The following is a 19226-nucleotide window of genomic DNA, read 5'->3' as shown; positions in this document are numbered from 1 at the left end:
GTTAGTATTCAGTGAAGTACCAACACCATTTACTTATTCATTAACAGAGGTTTAATTAACTTTTTGATAGGTATTGGTTCAACATTTTATAACATTAGTAAACTATATTTTTACAGAAAGTCTGAGTTGTTGTTGTTGTTGCAGCCAAATATTTTTTGTCAAATCTGCGTATAAAACGTGATTAACTCTCAAGCGTGGTCTACTTTAAGAGCTATTTCAAGCGAAATCAATAATAATAAAACACAAAGACTTTGTTGGAAGGAAAAGACAACATAAATCGGAACAAGGATAAACAGCGAAAAAAGCTAAGAGGATTATTAATCCGCGTGAAATTGGCTTATCTTGTAACCGTAAAAATAGATGCAGTGAAAAATTGTACGGTAATCATAAAAATATATTTAAAAACTTTTGGGATTTGGGTTCATTCAATCCCAAATCCCAAAATAAAAAGAAAGAGTGATCTTACAAAATGAAACAGAAATGCTATGTTTTCAGACGAAAAATAGAAAATATTTTTAAAATGAAATGAAGTGGGGCTGTTTTACCCACCCTTGATATACATAACGTAAACAACTCACCTCTTCCTTGTTAGTGGTCATTCAATTATGTCGTAAATTAGAGATTTTGGACTGATTGAAAAACACCGACAAACCGAGCACAAGTTATTTATTCACCAGAAGGTTGGTTTAGGATTACAAAGAATGTAAACAAAGAGAATCCTGTTATTGTCACGTCGCCGTTTGAACATTGGAGAGCTTAATTGAAATGGTTGTGTACTGTAAAACGAGTTTCAGAAAAATTATGAATGTAGAACTGTTACACTGCAATCTAAATCATGTAAATATGGGCTGTGGAACGTGCTGCGCTCCCTATGAATGTCCATCTTTTGCTGAACTTCAATTAACAGACTCCGTTAGTTTCATTTTTTTACTAATTACTTTAAATATTGTCTTTTTCAAAAATATGAAAAATAAATGCGTCCTTTTGCAATATATTTCCCTTTTTTTCTTAAAACATCTCAGTGAACTTCAGTGGATACTTTAAAGTATCCACTGAAAGTTTTATGTACCTCTATCGGGCGCATTGCGCCCGAACTCATCTACACTAATATTGCGCCAGACGGAGGATTAAACCATTTCAGTATTACAGGTCGAGTAGGGATAGAACTACATCGACAACATTGCAGTGAGTTCGAAATCTTTATTGTATATGTATTACGTAACAACCAGTTGCAACAAAGGTGTGTAAGCAAAGAGGCACTATTAAATCTGCACGTTCTAAAGAGGATTTCTTATGACATACCATAAATTAAGCCAAAGTAAACAATCATCATATCAGCCACCTTTATTTCAGTTATTTTCAATTTTTCTTATTCTTTTCTTGTTAAATGGCCTTGATACATTATTTACAGACTCACGAAAAGGTTTAGTCATATGTGTGTAATTTTGTTTTGTAATATATTTCCTTTTTTTTGGGTTTCATTCATTACAAGAAGGCCCATCCGCTAAGTTAAACGTCTAGACCCTGGGTTTTCCACCCTCACGTTAAGCTTACAAACGATCCTACCGTAAATTAGGTTGGGAAAGGGGAAAAGGGTGATTGTGTGCATTTCCGCGCCTCTGCTTGTACCCTCCGACGTGCTCCCTTTTCTGTTTGCCCCATTCGCTCCCCCGTAAAAACGAAAGTCGTTTATAACAGTACCAGGACAGGTGCATTGGCACGCCCAATACCTCGCTTTCCATCCGACTACGCGAAGAGAGGGAAATTTGTTTTCATTTTCCGGAGTTAATGAAATGTTAACATACCAACGAAACGGGCGTAGCCGAAATGGAACCGTTTTTTCGTGGGTTTATTTTTCAGGTAAGTTCACCAGAATCAATTATTATCTGCGGAGTTTTTCCAATCCTCAAATAAATATCCATCTCTTCCAAAAAAAGTATCACAAAAAAAATCATTCAATTTTCAACGAAAGAAAATGAATTACACTTATTGTTAGTTGAGTGTTTTATAGAAAGTATAAAATTAGAGTTGTAATAAAGGGTGACAACACAACCATTTTCTACGATTATATTTTCTGTTTTCAACTTTCTTTCGTAAATTCTAAGAGTCGTAATAGAAAAAGCTGAAAACAATTTCGACGATTAAAGAAAAGACAATTAAAATTAGTGATATTTTTCTCGAGAAAACTCTAATTTCATTACTTAAACGGAATGTCCAACAAGCGAGCAATTTTTTTTTAATCGCTGAACCATGAGTAATGAAAATTAAAAGCGCTTCTGGGTACATGATCAAACGATTTGGGGGAAATAAATCAAGTTCAAAATGTTCGATTACGTAATATGTTCACCGGCAAAGCGAAAGATACAACAACAATTAACAGCCTTTGGGGTTATTTTCGGTTCAAATTGCCCCGCAATTGCCGAATTTATAAATTAATGACTGTAGTAACTGAAAAACTATTCCAAAATGTTTTAATTTTCGTTTTGTTCTGTTTCATTTTATACCAGTTTCGATCGGACGTTTACATTTACCAAATTAAAAAACCGTTTAAGAAATTAATTTTGAAATTGCGGGTGAACGTTTTCGGCAATATTTGGGCTTTAACGATCGTTGTTAACACTTTTATACGGTTAGTGGGTGTAAGCAGAGGGCGGAGTGTGAAACTGGGTGGTATAAACGGGTCGTTTATCGATATTTGTCGTGAAATGAAACATTAAAAATAACGAAATAATGTGAGAGGTTTACGAGGTGCCAACGTTACATCCTACCTGCATTAGTGGAACGATAATAAAATAGTGATGTGGGGGAGAAACGCAAATATTACCATATCATTTTTTACGTCAATCAAACGTTATTTACTACCTTGTTAATATTTTCTTCGTATGAATAGACGTCGTAACAATGTATTCTAGAAATAAACATAAAGTTATTTACCTCCATTTGCATTTTGTAACGTGTCTGAAACATATCTGTAAAGCGAGTTTTCGTTTAAATATGATTTTGAAGTGAACATATTAACCTTAACAAAAACTAACTTAAAAGGTAATATACGATGATACAACAGGATCAATTCATTGTTGATTGTCGTTGTAGTAATATAAAGGTTAAAGTCATGCGATATCGACTTCCATCTCCAGGGAATGCTACCGTGATAGTGATTTTTTGTCCGAAACATACGGCTGTGATCCGTTAGGATTCTAGTCTATTTTTATATTGGACTGCCAGAGCTTCCTAAAACTATAATTTAGTGATTCCGTTTTTGTTTAAGATTTCATACGGTATCCTCTTGACACATAACTTGTGTCAGTTTCCATCGAAAATTGTTTGTAGGTACATACTCTGCAAGCTTTTAATGTTAAATGCAGTTAACATCGACGTTCATGTCTCTATATCTCTGCGTTAAAGCCATACGTGAAAATAGAGCCTCCCGTGTTCCGCTGCCATTTCTGAAATCGAACTAAACATCACTGATTTGTCTTTCACAAGTTTTATATATTCGTCTGTGTAAATACGCAGGAAAGCTTTCAATCATCACATTGAGTGGCGTTAGCTTTTTTAGGAACCCCGATGAGAATTGATTTGAACCAATCATCTGGGATTCTTCTACTTTTACAGATAGAATTGAACAGGGATGTAACGAGATCAAAATTTGATCATCCTTTTCTGCAATCATTTTCAGCGTTTCTGCGTAGATTTGGTCTGGACCGACAACTTTACCATTTCTTGGAGTGTTCTTCTTTTGTAATTCCGGGACTTGACTCATACTTGATAATGACGATTTGATAATTGTATTGCTACTATACTCCCTTAGTCTGTTGTCATAAAAAAGCTCTTTAATTGTTTCCACATAATCAATTTTTCTTTTACGCCCATAAAGATTTTGTTGTGGCGTCGTTTAGGATCCCTTTATTGTGATCCCTTTTTGTTAACTGGAATATGTCGTATTTCCTTTGTAATTATTATAGAATATTAATTGCTTAAGAACCATCATGTTACTGTAAAACGAATCGGGGGATATTGACTATGATTATGAAGTTTGATAAGATAGTAAAAGTGAACACTAGTATTATTTGTGGTTAAAGATCGAGGTTTCTAAAATTAAATGTAGGATATGTCCATCCTAGATTGTAAAACTGGAATTGAAAGCCACTTGTATCTTTGTTGCAAACCGATCAGACAAATTGCACGCAATTTTTGTCTTTGTTTTATGTAACGAGATATTTTCCAATAGAAATTTTGGCCCCAGTATGGCATCACTACATTCATTGATTACTACGCTTAGTAAGCTTGCTGTTATCCCTTCAAATAAATAAAAGTCACATCTCTACAACTTTCTGGAAATGTTTCATGGATTTAATTTCCGGTTGCCACAATCCTCTGAAATATGCAATGGAAATCTGCTAGCAGATTGATAACTTCTGATTGTTTCATAAAGGCATCCACTTCTAATGAGTGGAAGAGGAATGAAAGTCATGTAATAGGAGCACATAATAAAGAATAGATAAAAGAGAAGTAAAACGGAGCAATTGGATGAAGTCAGGACATCAAGCGTGTTATACATACTTGAACTACGGAATTTTTTTAAAGTTTTCCAATGAACCTCAGCTTGGTAGCTATCCTAGCTGCTGAGTTATTTGCATCAAAAGTTAGAAAACACAATAAAAAAGCAAAATGTTAAACATTTTAATTTCGTCATTAATTTTTATCAGAACTCTTAAAAGTGTATGCTTATTAATCGGAGTCTATCTTACTATTAGATTCACTGATGTCTTCTAGTTTTGTTCTCACGGACTATACTCTGCACGCTTATACACAATACACTACATAAGATCACATGGTTTTCTTTTTGTCAGACTTTGGACGTGGTGGCAGCAAATTTTTAATTTCTTCCTTATCAGTTAGAATCCGGAGGGATTCCTTTGTGTAAACTGGAATTTCACACATACCAGGGGCATTAACCATGTTTCGTAGCACTTTCTTCTAAAATATAATAAATGTGTAAATATTTGTACTTTCTGTAAATCAGTAGTTTGGTGGAAATTGAATGTTTGTAATTCTTAATAATCAACCGATAAGGAATATGTGTAAGCCAAAGAATTCATGGATTAATGTTTGGTATCTTCATATTGAGCAAGAAGGATTATTATCATAAACAATATTTTTCTTTGTCTCTGTAAAGCAGGTCTATAAAGGTAAACTTACCATAAATGACAGCAACTTGTTTTTAAAAAACTTGATATATTGTAGACTTGTTTTTATGTATATGGATCGATTCTAACCCAATCGTAAATAAAGCCATTTGTATCGTTGGTCTTTTATCTTTTAAAATTAGCTATGTATTAGTGGGCAATTTCCTTAATCCATTACGTGCATAATATCATATATTCAATTTAGATTACCGCACGTTATTATATTTTAAGTTTAAGAAACTCAACTTCAATTTCGAAATACATCAATCAATCTTATCGTTATTATTTTTGAATAATCATCTATTTAAGGAAATACCAAGGAAACGTTCCTGCCACTTCCTGCGTATTTTCCGGCATATTAAAAGTTACCAACATTAAAAACTTTTTATTTGCTTTGCAAATTAAACATAATCGGTTTAAATACACGCTATAATACATTAAAACCTGGTTTAACCCAATTTGCGTCAGTTGAGTTTCGAACGTTGTGTTAGTCGAAGAACTTTATCGTATCGTGTTTGTCACGCAAACATGTCCTCTCGTCAGTTACCCGGATGTCACCGTTCAACATGTAAACCAGTAGTTAATAACAACAATTATAGAGGTTCTAGTATGAACAGTCAAAGTAGCAATAGATTCAGTTTACTATATCAGATCAAAAAAAAAATCTTTTTCATCAATTCTAAATGACATCGATAAAATAAAACAAGAAATTATTATTGTTACTGCACAAAATAAAATAAAATCAAATAAAAACACGATTTTAGTTGAAAAATATAAAGATGGTGTTGTTGACAAGTTGTCGTTACATCGAGGAAAATAACGTCCACTATTTTTATGTAGCAACGAAAAATATAGTATAATAAACCTGTAGTAATTGCCATGGGAGTAAAATACAACAGAAAAAAGAAAGACGTAAAGCTTTGTTCACTTTTATAACTAGTTTATTACTTTTACAATTGTGTTTTTATGTTTAAGGTTTGTGTTTGCAAATGTTATTGGATTATAAACATATTATTTTTTCTTTGTATACAGCGCGGGAAGCGGTGTTGTTTTATTACTTTTTTGATTTTTTATTTAATTAATTATTAATATTAAACTTTTTCATTTTGCGACATTTGTTTTAACAAATTAAAAACAAACTACGAAAAATAATGAGTGAAAAATAATTGCTAGGTACATATTATCCACTTTTCGAAAGCTCAACTGTACCGCAGCAGTAATAAGTTTTAGGGCTGGTGATTTACGTGAAAACGAAAATATTTACCAAGCAGCTTCGTTAAAAATTACGTTCCATGCCTCACGAAGTGTAATTAGATTTTAACTGTAAATGTTAAAGTTATTTCGCTTCCCATCGGACCTAACCAAATTGAAGACTTTTCTCAAATATTTATTCTAAAATTATTATAATCGTAATTAAATAAAATAAAAATATACAAATGAAGTTTGTTACAAATGTATACTCTATATATTTTCACATAGTTAGTTTCACAAACTATAGTCGAACGTATCTGCCGTCTATCAAAATAATTATTAGCATGCTCGCTGTGTAACATGCCATCTGTAATGGAATTACTGTGTTGCCATTAGGACAGAAAATTGCGGGATAATAATTTGTGTCGAGTTGACAGTCGAGGAGAACTTCTCGGAGAACAGGATTACTCCATTGATATCAGAATAGACATGCAGGTATCTTTATTGGTTTGTCGTTTATGTCACCCCCATTATACCAATATGTCATCATATATTATCGTATTCTTAGATATTAGCTTACTAAATTTGTTCTGATAGACATCAATTTTAATAATACCCAAGAATGACGCTATTTTGGTTGTTAGTGACAACACTTTGACATTTTTATAGATAAAGTTTGGATTGCGCTTTACTCGAAACTTTCGAAGGACTATCAGGATTATAACAGTATTCAACTTTAGTCATTGGAGGTGCGATGGGAACAAGATGAATGTCACAAGTATCGTCGCTAGTTTTCAACGGGTTCATGTTAAAGCTTTATTATGTAAATAGGCTTACCCGAAACCTCCAAATAAGTAATTTGTAAGCTAATGCTTTTCTACCAAGGATACGTAGTTAATAATTCACGTATGCAAGTGTGGTGCATGAATATTTATTAAATTGTTCTATCAAGTGTATTAAATCGTATATAAAGACACTAATACAATACATATGGAAAACTTTTATGGTACATACAAGTTAATTTAATAATAGATACCTTGGTAAATTGATGCGAAAAGGAAATGAATTAAAAACCTTACATCGTTAAAAATTAATTATTAATTAGTTGAACATATTTGTTCATAGTCTCTGTACGCTACCGTAACAAAGTAATACTAAGACTTACAAATGGGATGTGAAACATCAGAAAATTCTTAATTTTTCACCAGTTTAAATAATATATGCCAAGATTCATTCTTACCGAAATAAATCAGCCAAAATATTCATAAAAATATCTCAATAAGTAACGTAGAGAATTCATAAAGAGAAACCACGTCACACTCTTACTGCATACTGACTAAACATAGATCTATCGCAAGTATGTGCCAAAAATATTCTTAGTAAACTTGATACTTCAAAATATTGAGGGCAAACACATGTGTAGAAAATATTTCACTACTGGGCTTTCTCTAAAAAAAGGGAAATCTATAGAGGAATTTCAAACATTTTCAAAAATAAACTGAAAATGAGTTCATGATGAAATTAAAATTCGTTTTCCGGGGAACAAGCAAATACGGCGAAATAAGTTATAACGGGCTGATATTTTTTTACTGAATGCCTCACTTAGTTGACAAACTAAACACATTGTAGAATTCATATATACACGAACAAAAATGCCACCCTTTAATGGCAAATATTTTCGATAATGTCTTATCAGACGACAGATCGAAACGAAAATACAGCAAAGGAGAAAGACTTTAAGCTATATCTCAATAATCATCATGATTTAAAAGATTTTCGATAAACTTCGTGTATGACGATTTTGACATTATGCTAAAGATGGTCACAAAGGATTCAAAAGTAGTTGTAATTTATAGATTTATCAAAATCCTATTTATAGACCCTCTTCTGTTGATGAGGATACCAACCCTATCATTCTAAATTGTTCAAGGAGAATAGTAAGTATTGAGTGATTTCTGTCATCTATCCGCATCTTAGAGTTATCCCCTTAACTTTTCTATTGCGTCTATCATTTCGTGGTAACCACTCCTAAGGTTTCCCTCCTTGCATTTTAGCGTGTAGTAGGAAAACGCATGATAATTGGTACTTCCCCAGTATAATCATGTATTCGAATACGCAGGGTAGATAATCAAATACCTGAGAAGAAATCCCAAAAAGCGGACGAATCAGACATGATCAACGGCATATGGATGCAGAAGGCAAGCGATTAGATGAGATAAAAATCTGAATGAGGAAAATTAAGCATTAACAGAAAGCTGAAAATCAAAATATTATCATGCTAAAAATTGGAATATGGGCCACGAGATAGTTGCTTGTAGCAGGAAAGGCTAACAATATTGTCAGCGAAATAAGGAGATACGATGGCCTACTATATCTGTAACGATGAAAATTTAATGGGCGCAAATACATGTTTTTAACTCCTAAAAAGGCGACTATACATATAGAAAGGATCAGGTGACAATAAAGGAAACGTATTAAGAAAAGTATAGTAACGGAATTAAAGGCATCAACCTATCCTAGTTTAGACATCGGTTCTGACCGTAACTCCTTGGTTGCAAAACTCGAGATTAAGCTAAAAAGAATTCAGAAAAAAAAACGAATGAGATCTAACTTTGAAAAACTGAAAGAATCAGAAGCAAATAAAGAAATACCACTGGTATTGAATAATTAATTTAAGTAAGTTCATCCATGTTTTAAAGGAACCATTACCATAGATAGGCACTAAAATAGATCTATCAGATATGTAAATTTTGTACCTCATGATCAACCCATCTTATACGATGTCATAAAGGTGTGAATGATAATATGACAATTTTTTGTTGAAATTGAGTGTACCATTAAAGTTAGCGTCTTGTCTAGTTCTTCGTTAAGATAAAATAGTAGAACAAAAGATTTTCGAGTAGAATTATGAAATGAGGTTAGGAAATGTGGGTTGAAATGAGTTAAATGGAGATGAATGAAATCTTCTCCATTGAGGAGAAAGCAGAAGAATATAGTATTGAAATGAAAATGAAAACACTATTTGCTGCGAGTATGTAATTTCATTTATGCATTACTTATATCTATAGTATTATTTATGAAGAATATTATTGATCAGAATCTATTTAATTTACAGGCTGCAATGGAATGATCTTATAAGGTCATCTCTAAAATACAAGGATTTCTTGCCTCGTCCATACTTTCTAAAATATCTTCCGCTTTCTCACCGATTTTGAAAATTTCACAAAGCCTCTTTTCAACCAGACGTTTCTGAGGTATTAGAAATTTTTTTGAGGATCAAACTTTTTGAACACCCTTCGCCCTCCGATTCAAACATCACGTATTATAAAGCACTTTTTTGAATGCTATACCTCTCTAACCTTCTTTATAGTTGTAAATAATTTTTGAAATTTTTAAGTGGTTTAAACAACACAGCTTAATGTAAACATAAATATACAGAAATTTATGTTACTAACTACACTGAGAAAAAAATAGGGCCGATTAGTAACTCATACCATGATATAGTTGTAAATTTCACACCATTTTTCTCAGTGTACAACGAAATCAATAGATATGATATTCAAACTATAATTTGATGATGTGCCTTAGGGATCTAAAATATAATATAAATATATTGTTACGATGCAGAACGAGCTGGACAAAGTTCACGGCATTTACCAAAACTGCACATTAGATACGAATACAAGTCATCGATACAATATGATTTTCGGCACATAAATTTGCCTACATTTTTTTTAGCATACTTTATCTGCATGCCACTTTTAAAGTTCAATTTTTCGGAGGATTCTGTCCTGAAGATAACATCGAAATTTAATTTCTGGAGAAGTCCAACATTCAAAAGTCCATCAGAAGTCGTTGCTGAAAGAAGCTTAGGATATAAAAAATACGTTGACCGAACTCAAGATCATATTATATTAGATAGATAATACAGTTACGGTGGTAAGTTTATAGAGCTTTCTAGTGCGCAAAATACATTTTGTAGAGAAGACTTAGAATTCATTACTCTAATTTTATTATTATTTATTAACTTCAATGATTCAAGTATGACATTATAAATTGCGTTACGAAAACGAAATGACTAATCTAATAGCAATGAAACTGTCATTACTTCGTTTCGATCAAGTAAACGAGGTCTAACTTTGTTTCAACGGGATTCTGATAAATCTCCTCTCATTACAAGTCAGATTAAATTTAAATTTTTATTCCCTGAATTAATTATACATTATTGTACAATCTATCTTAAATAATCGTTGGATTTATCTACAAGTAAATCATTGTTCACCTTGTATACAAAGGACGGATGGTAAACACGATCCGGCTGCTAAGCGGATTGATTCCGGCGGTAAATCTTTCTTAACTACCCCCGTAATTATTCTTTGTCGTTTGCAGACTCGGGGAGAATTACCAGTGCAAACGATTCCAATTTACCAGTGCACCTCAATTTAACAACTAGGTGAAAACAAACGTTCGGTTACAATGACCCCAGGTCTGCCGGAGTTTGTTTACTTTGTTGAAGCAGGACGAGGGTCCGATAGTTTCAAAAGCAGCCCTCGAACTGGGTCCATGTCCCAAATAAAATATCGTAGTTCGCCGCGTTGCTGGAAAGTGGGTCATTTATGCGGAGGGGGTCTTCGGTTTTCCTAATGGAACAAATGAATTAGTGAATCGCCCCATTGAATACCCGCTAATTTTCGGCAAACAGATCGCTTATTTGGTCGAACCGGCTTTGTTCGTAATTGTTCTACCATAGATGCAACAACATTGGATGTACGAAACACCATTAGTTATTATTACGCCCGTGTTTATAACGTATTCGGTTATTGTTTCAGCGTATATGTAAATAAACATTTTCGGTGCGTTATGTAACATTGTTCTCGGTATAGCAGATTTTGAAATATTAAACCGCGGGCATAAAGCTACAATACAAACACTTGTTACAAATTAATTTCGTATAAAAGGGGAGTTCATTAGTGAGGAGATTTGAGATATCGTTATTCACATTTTACAAAACGTTTTGATTTTTTTTTGTTAAATCCGATCGATTAACATAAATTCAAGCAACCGCAGCACAAAAGCTCAGTTTGAACGCCAATAATGCTTCGGGAAAATTGATAAAATTGATCATTAGCCCGTTAATGGAACGGCATGCTTTTGAATGGCTTATTGCTAAACTCGCGCGTAGTCTATTAGCGTTACCGCATATATTATGGAAAATTCAACCATACAATTCGTTATGTTTTGATACAGACCGATGGTGCATACGATGAAATGAGCCGATGTTTATATAAACAGGCTTTGAGCACGGCGATTACATAACTGTTGTTTTTTTAATCGAAATATGCAAATTGATTCGTTTACGTATCCACACACACTATTATGTAATTGGTAATATTCAATTATTTTAACAGTTTGAATTAGTACCGTGTCATGTTATTATCTTTTAAATCAATAGTGTAAATGAAACGATTGAGAATTAAACAAAGTTTAACATTTCAAAAAATATTTGTCTCTTAAAGGATAAAAATGCGTTGAAATTTTGTATTCCCTTTAAGATAAGATGTTTTCTAAGAAAAGTGACTTCTCTCAGAAGGTATCAAATACGGATTTCAGTATAAATCCTGTAACAAAACGAAGCCTTTTGCACAGCCGAAACTTCGCTTTGCTTCGTTGGAATGAAGGAAGTTTAACAAGGGTTTCAATATTACCACGAACCATTATAAAGAAGTGTAATTTCGGGAAACAAAGTTTTTATCCTTAGACCGCCTTCACCATCCCAACAATGAAGAGGAGTTTATACTTCGACTTTCTTTCACAGTAGATTCAACGAAATGTAAATATTACAAAGATTTTTCGTTAATATTGAATAAATATTCCAAGATCATTTAAGACAAAATTAAAACATTACATTAAAAAAGGAGAAAAATTAATAACACCAACCCGTTATCTCTTTTTCATTTAGTGGTGAAAATTAAACATTCCTAGATTTTATAGAGCAGACGTTTAAGCACGCGATACATAAAAGCGTGGCTGATCCGCCTTTTAGATCCGTAAATGTAGTCGGGACACAAGCGTGGCATACATTAAAGTAGGACCTCATTTTATGTTAATATGTAATCTTTTTAATAACAGCGATTCAAATTCTGCAGTCGCCGGAGAGGAAACGTTAATATAACATTTACCGTTCATAAATTCGAGCACGTATGGCAGTAAAAGCGCCTGGATACTTGATATAGAGAGATTAAAGTTTCTCTTTCCCGAGTAACTCCTAAAATCCCATCGTAACCCCACGCGCTTTTCGATATCAGCATATTCAACCGACATAACATTTTATAAATGAAAATGATAAAAAAGAGTTAAAGTTTGTTGTCGCAGATTTTCTTTAGAGATTTTTTCGGACAACATATTATAGGCAAGTTGTGGTAGTTTCCGTCTAACAGCGCATCATTTTCTTTATTTTGTAAATGTATGAGTAAAAGGAAAAAAAGAAAAGTAATATTTTTTTAAATATAATTTGTAGAAGGAACAAACTCATACTACAGAAAAGGAAAAGAAAGTAATTGTAGCTGCAAAATAATTACACAATTTGAGAAGAGTTTTTGATATTTAATGCTGCAGTGAAATTAACAACATCATTGACACTTATGTTGAATTGTGGCAAAAAATGTATAAATGAACTACGACAGGAATTGAATTCATAGCTTTCTTCTCTTCAGGTTCAGTGATGAACTTTATAGAGATCCTAGAGCCAGTAAATCATTCCATGCAGTTACAGGTGATCAAAAACTAGACAGCAAATCTCAAATATCAAGATGATATCCGCAATGGCTTAATACTTGGGTGTTTTGGATAAAACTGAACGGTTTTCCAGTATAATAAATCGTTTCCCAGAACCTGGACATAGTTTTATGATCACTTATTACAAGAAATATGAGGAAAATTTCTCGATAGAAGGTCTTATCGAAGCTCAATGGGACATGGTATCGAAATAAATTGATATTTAGAAGCATTATTTTCAATCGATCATTAAATGCAGTGAAACCGTTTTCATGTTAACGCCATAAAAAATTAAAAAGGTGGGGAAGAAGTAGCTAAGCGCAACATGGTTGCAAAATGTTCTTATCCATCATCGTGCTATATGCGAATGCATGTCTTGCGCTTCAATCTTTTTGCTTTAACGCCGCTCTTATTCCAGTCGTATCGGTGTGTAATTGGGTTATTAAGTTCAGATCAAAAATTAGTAAAACAGGTTGCCATATTAGGATGGTAATTATTTTCTTCCATACAAGTTCGTCCTCTGGCAACCAGTAATCAGTAACCAATAATTAGATAAACTCAAAAATTGTCGAACGCCTTTTGTGTCTTTCGGAGGTGATGCTTTTCGGGACACTATGTCCTACTAGTACCAAATCTTCACCTTGTATTTCAAAAGTACACATAACGTCTAATGTATCTTTAAGGCCAGCAAACGCTTTGGTTATGGCACGTTGATAACAAGATAGGGAGTTAGTGAAGCTGCAAGCCATTCAACTCGTAATGGAGGTCAGAAGTAACAAATGCAGTGTATTTAGATCCGCATTTTTGTAGAACTAATACTATAGGACTTGTATACGTTGTGATAACCATTCACTTATTATTCCATCTTTCAACAACTTCTGTATTATTTTTGTAGTACTCTTTTCATGAGGGCTAAACGACATATCCAGAAAGCATTGGAGTATTATCAACAAGTTGAATATTAATTTAACCTATATTAACTGGTGCCTCTGGTATTTTTGTCAAATCATATTCAAGAGTTTTCCTTTGCATCTTTAATAACTGTGGTATTTCTGATTTTTGTTGTTTACAGGCGTATACCTAAGAACTGAACTACTTTTCAAAAGAATATCAATGCCATGCGGACGATAAATGATTTCTAAACCAACTGTACTTGATATTGTATTGTCAGATACTAGGATCTTATTTCTTCGTTACAAAACCCATCAAATTTTATATTAGAATTCCACTAATTTTGTTTACTATGTGATTGTAAATTAGAGACATATCTGCGTCTGTATGAACCAAATAAGAAAACGTAAAATTAGAATCATTGTGTGGTACCCTAGTTAAAGGCATAATTGTAAACTGGTATTTTGAAGCACATGTCACTACGGTCTGCCCAAGATTTTTTCCAATTACTTATCTCGTCATGACCAACACGGTTTAATCAGAACTTACAGAACTTAATCGTCAGAAATTACAGATAGCGCCTGACGAATTTTGATAATCTCACAATGTTCGAGATTTCATTTTGAACTTCGAGTAGATTCTAGTTTCCAGTCATTGGTTCAGTTTGATTCTTTGTCTTTGCCTTCAATAACCATTGAAAGATTCTCCATGGCAAATCATCATGAAAATAATATAAATCTCTTAATTTTGTTCGAGCATAATTACTAATCGTTTTAAAATCCGATCATTTAACTTTATATGTGCGCTTTAATTTATTGTTAGTGCCAAATGTCTGCCTATCGTAGTTTATGGGGGATCCTCTGTATGGCAACCCATCGGAAAGGTGCCGTCCTTCCCCACGTAACATTTCGCCTGCTTTTAATACCATTTCCTTAGACACCAAATCGGTTTGCTTATTTTAGGCAGTCATGCGGATGATTGCTTCTTTTCTGTTTTTCACATCACTCCATGTATATTAATTTTATGTAAAGTAAGAAAATCTGCTAATTCTGGAGATGTAAGTATTATAAGCTAATTATGATCCAGAAAAGAATCTAGTATGGTCAGAAGTATTTGAAAAAGTAAGGGCTTATTTTTGTATTTGCACCTATTATTATTCCTCTATCAACATAAATTATTTATGAAGACAAATAACCTGGTTTGGACTCGCACAAACAATAAAATTTTATGTCCAAACGAGATCGCATCAGAAAGATATATTGTTTCTACTAAAATTGTCTTTGTACAACATTAAACTTTTCTCAACAGTGATATGTCTATCTTAGCTATAGTATACATATATCAAGATGAATATTTTTATTTGTCATCAAAAATATGCCAAATGTTAAGTTTTGTATTCAGATGTTCTTGGTTGTTGCCATGTTCCTTGTTTGCAAAATAAGTTCCACCTGACTTGAGCATATCGTCTTTGCGACGTAAGCCTGTGAAAAAATGGAGTTACTATAGTGTCATTTACATTTCGTTTCTCATGTTCTTTTACGATACCTTGCAGAATGTTTACTACCAAAAATATTTAAATCTCATTTTTATAAACAGGTGTCCATGTATTTGAGAAAGCTCTTGGGTGCTGTTCGACATATTCATTAGTTCCATTTTCAATTATGTCCAAAAATAAGCCATGACAAAAAAAGATTTGAAATATACCAAACATCGTGTTTTTCTCTATTAAATGAAATGTACAACTAGATGTTGATATGAACAGAAATGTTGTGGAGCTGCATTGGGTTGATTTGCACTAATTTCAATCGAACGTGATCCAGTATTCATCATCATATTATCATTGTCTATTGAACTGTCGGTTTTCGACTCATAATCACTGCGAATATCATCTAGAAAGCAATGGCTTGTGCGTTAAGGTGTTAATAATCTTCCGTTTAATTCATATACTAATTTAAAAACAAGTTATTCACAATACTATTCAATTGCTGCAATTTTACTCGAACAACAACAAAATATTAACGTTTGTTTTCAAAAATATTATATATTGTCAAATACATCACCTTTTGTATTGACTCCCAAGAGGTTAGTAGTGCCACCTCATTGATTTTCTTATCACATAAAACACCCTTCAATGGATGAATCTTACGACTTCATTAGGTTCTATGTTTCGTTTCCACATTCTCGTTTATTTTGCAACTTTGAAAGCTTATTTCATAGCAAAGAAAATTTTTTGAAATTGCTTACAACTTTTAATTATCAATACGTAATGTCTCGTGCCATATAAAGAAATAAAACTCATAAAGTGGGAGAATAAAAACAAAATTAATGTTTATATAAATCTCAATAAAAATATATAATATATCTCTAGTTATCGTTTGCATGTTGTGCTTAACGATTCCAACTTAGTTAAACCATCGCATGTGTCGAAGTTTTTGTCGTACGATGCGATAACACCCTACTCTTGTGCTAATAACGCCAAAATAGTAGATTAACGAGAAAAGTTTTAATGGGAATAATAATAATTTACGCGTTAAACAGCGTGGAATGGTCTTTATTACTTTCAGTTATATAAAGCAACCAAGAAAAAGTAAATACTGGTCAATTCGAAAAGCAATTTTTATTTTAATTTTGAGACCCGGTGTGATAAGAAAACCCACCCTGAAAAATTAATTAGTGTGCTGTTAAAGAGTTTTTAATGGTATATCTGTCATTTGCAGACGAATTCAAGATTTCTTGTAATTGAACGTCAAAAACAAATGCCATAGACCGTTTAAAACCTTTAATAAAAACTTTTCCGCTTGACTTAATTAATGTCTTTTTTTAAGAATCACTAAGAGTATATCAAGAGATTAATTAAAATTTTAATTTTCCAACATGAATACTGTTTTAGGGAGTTGTCTTATATCCATAAGTATTTTCCGTCGTTATCTATTCGCCGAGAACACGACATGTTCTGTTAACTGCACACTTTACGACTATCCATTATGTGGAGTAGAGCTGCTGACTTTATGTGAGCATCTGCATAATCTTTCGGCTTGGTTTTGTTTAGCAGGGGATCGTCTAACTTTCGACGAAGTACAATTTAGAACTTACAATGCACCTAATGCACATCACACATTACTACATTAACAGAAATTGCTTTAGAAGTTTGCACATGGAAATTTACATCACAGTGCTTTTGTGACCTCATTTAACCGCTATTTGTAAACATATTCTTTGTTATGCTGTAATTATATGGTGTAAATAAAGTGTAAACATCAATTTATTACATTAATTTTTTTCTTTATCGTTTTTAAATTAAAACCAATTAGTTTATGATGGAAAAATATTCGAGTGAATGTGATGATTAAATATCACCCGGAATTTTAATTTGTTGTGTTCAATATAAAGCACTTTGGAGGGAACACGTATTTCAATGCGTTCCATACATTTTATTTTCCAGAATAAAATTGTGCGTTAAAAACAGTTACTCGTTTACCAGTTTTACTCTTTATTTTGTTTATTTTTGATATTTGTTATCTTGCAGAATAAATGCATATTTTATACTTGCTATTTTTTTGATAAAATTTATTTTGCTGATTCTATTTTATTTTCAATTAAATAAAATTCAAAATAAAATCATGGATTGAGTAATCGAGTATAAAATAATTATTACAAAAAAAATTTGTCATAAATTAAGTTATTATTAGAAATTATTTTCTTTGTTATGAAAGTACTTACAGTTTATAAGTATTAAATATCTTCTAAACCTTACAATACGGACAATTTTCGAACGACCACACTATTTGAAATGTCAATATGAAGGAAAATTACAAAGCAACTACGCAATTTTAAAAGTTCCTACTTTTTACTTTACGCGTTCGGGGCAAAAGCGTATTTCGCGCGAAAGCTCGATCTAAGAAGAGCTTTCCCAGAAACGACTCGACGTGCTATCAAAAGCGCACTGTCGACCGAAACCTTCGCTTTGGTTTCGCGCGCGCTCTCCACGAAACGCAAGCGCACAGGTTTCACCGTGTTGCTGTCGGTATTCTACACCTTTTTGGCCCGATTTTTCCCACCCGGTTTGTAGCGATATATTACTTTGAGCATCTTAAGGCTATGTATTTACGCCGTCACGTAATGGCTTGGATCGCACGCATGTTGTGACAGAAATCTGTGTTCGCTTAGAAAGGAGGATACGATGGGCAATATATTTCTTTTTCTAGGGAGGTAAATACGTGCCTACAATAATAAAATCATAAAAAAACATAAAAATGTCCAACAAATTTGATGTATAGGTGATTATTGATTTTATTGTATTTATATAACCGGCTCCTCCACCATTTTTTCAAAATAATCATGCAATAATTGTGTTTATTATGTTGGAATTTAATAAAGCCGTTAAATCGGTACATTATCACGTAATGTTTTGTAACAGATTTGTAGACACCTCTAAAAATTAATAACTACAAACGAGTCAACCGGGGCTGATTCGCTATGAATTATGTCATTAATCTAACAAACAGGTATTATCGTAATAATATGATTCCGGCATAGCTGGTAATCATCAGCAATTACTGTAATTCAAAATCGAAGCACATTCAAATCGCCACTAATTGAAATATAAATGATGTACGGTCGGATTAATATTAACATCTGATTATAATCGCGGGCATAGGGGTTCCAAATTCGGCAGATATACAATTTGCCGCATTACGGTAAATCCTGGCGTAAAACGCAAGCGCGCTAATACTTTGAGGCATTTAGATTAACTGTGATTGTATTTCATCGCGTTCAATACATTGGTACAACACAACTTGATTCGACCAGATATTACAATAAGCGTTACAAGATTTATTGGATTGTGTAACTTGAAGGGTGGATTCAACACGTCACCATATATTTATTAGCCCCCTTCCTTGTATCATCCCCCAAGGAAAATGAAATCGATATTACGGTTTTAACAGGTAAAGTCCGTGAAAAAAGAAATATAAGACTTCATGGTTCATCGCCCTTTAGCCATTATTCTTTCATTGTTTTATTGTGTCAAGTGAACCTTGTTCGGTTCCGCGTTACCGATCCCTTTGAACCTAAGTGTGTCTGCAAGACATATTGCTACTAGAATATTTATTGGCGTGAACAACAGGTTGATAAAATTTACGATTTCCACTATATAGAACTTCTAGATTGTAAAGCGTTGAT

General features: G+C 32.9%; 1 protein-coding gene across 1 annotated transcript in view; it reads right to left on the bottom strand.

Annotated features, from left to right (window-relative positions):
• Positions 1-17978, bottom strand: part of LOC111414872 (chaoptin-like) — a 151038-nt gene extending 133060 nt beyond the window's left edge. The window contains exon 1 of the mRNA XM_023046331.2: positions 17766-17978. The gene's annotated coding sequence lies outside the window, so the exon portion shown is untranslated. The remainder of the gene's footprint in view (positions 1-17765) is intronic.
• Between the last annotated feature and the right edge of the window lie 1248 nt (positions 17979-19226).

The sequence above is a fragment of the Onthophagus taurus genome, chromosome 1, assembly GCF_036711975.1.
Source record: "Onthophagus taurus isolate NC chromosome 1, IU_Otau_3.0, whole genome shotgun sequence".
In the NCBI taxonomy this organism is placed as follows: Eukaryota; Metazoa; Arthropoda; class Insecta; order Coleoptera; family Scarabaeidae; genus Onthophagus; species Onthophagus taurus.
The sequence above is the reverse complement of the archived record's forward strand: the minus strand, read 5'-3'. Positions and strand labels throughout refer to the sequence as shown.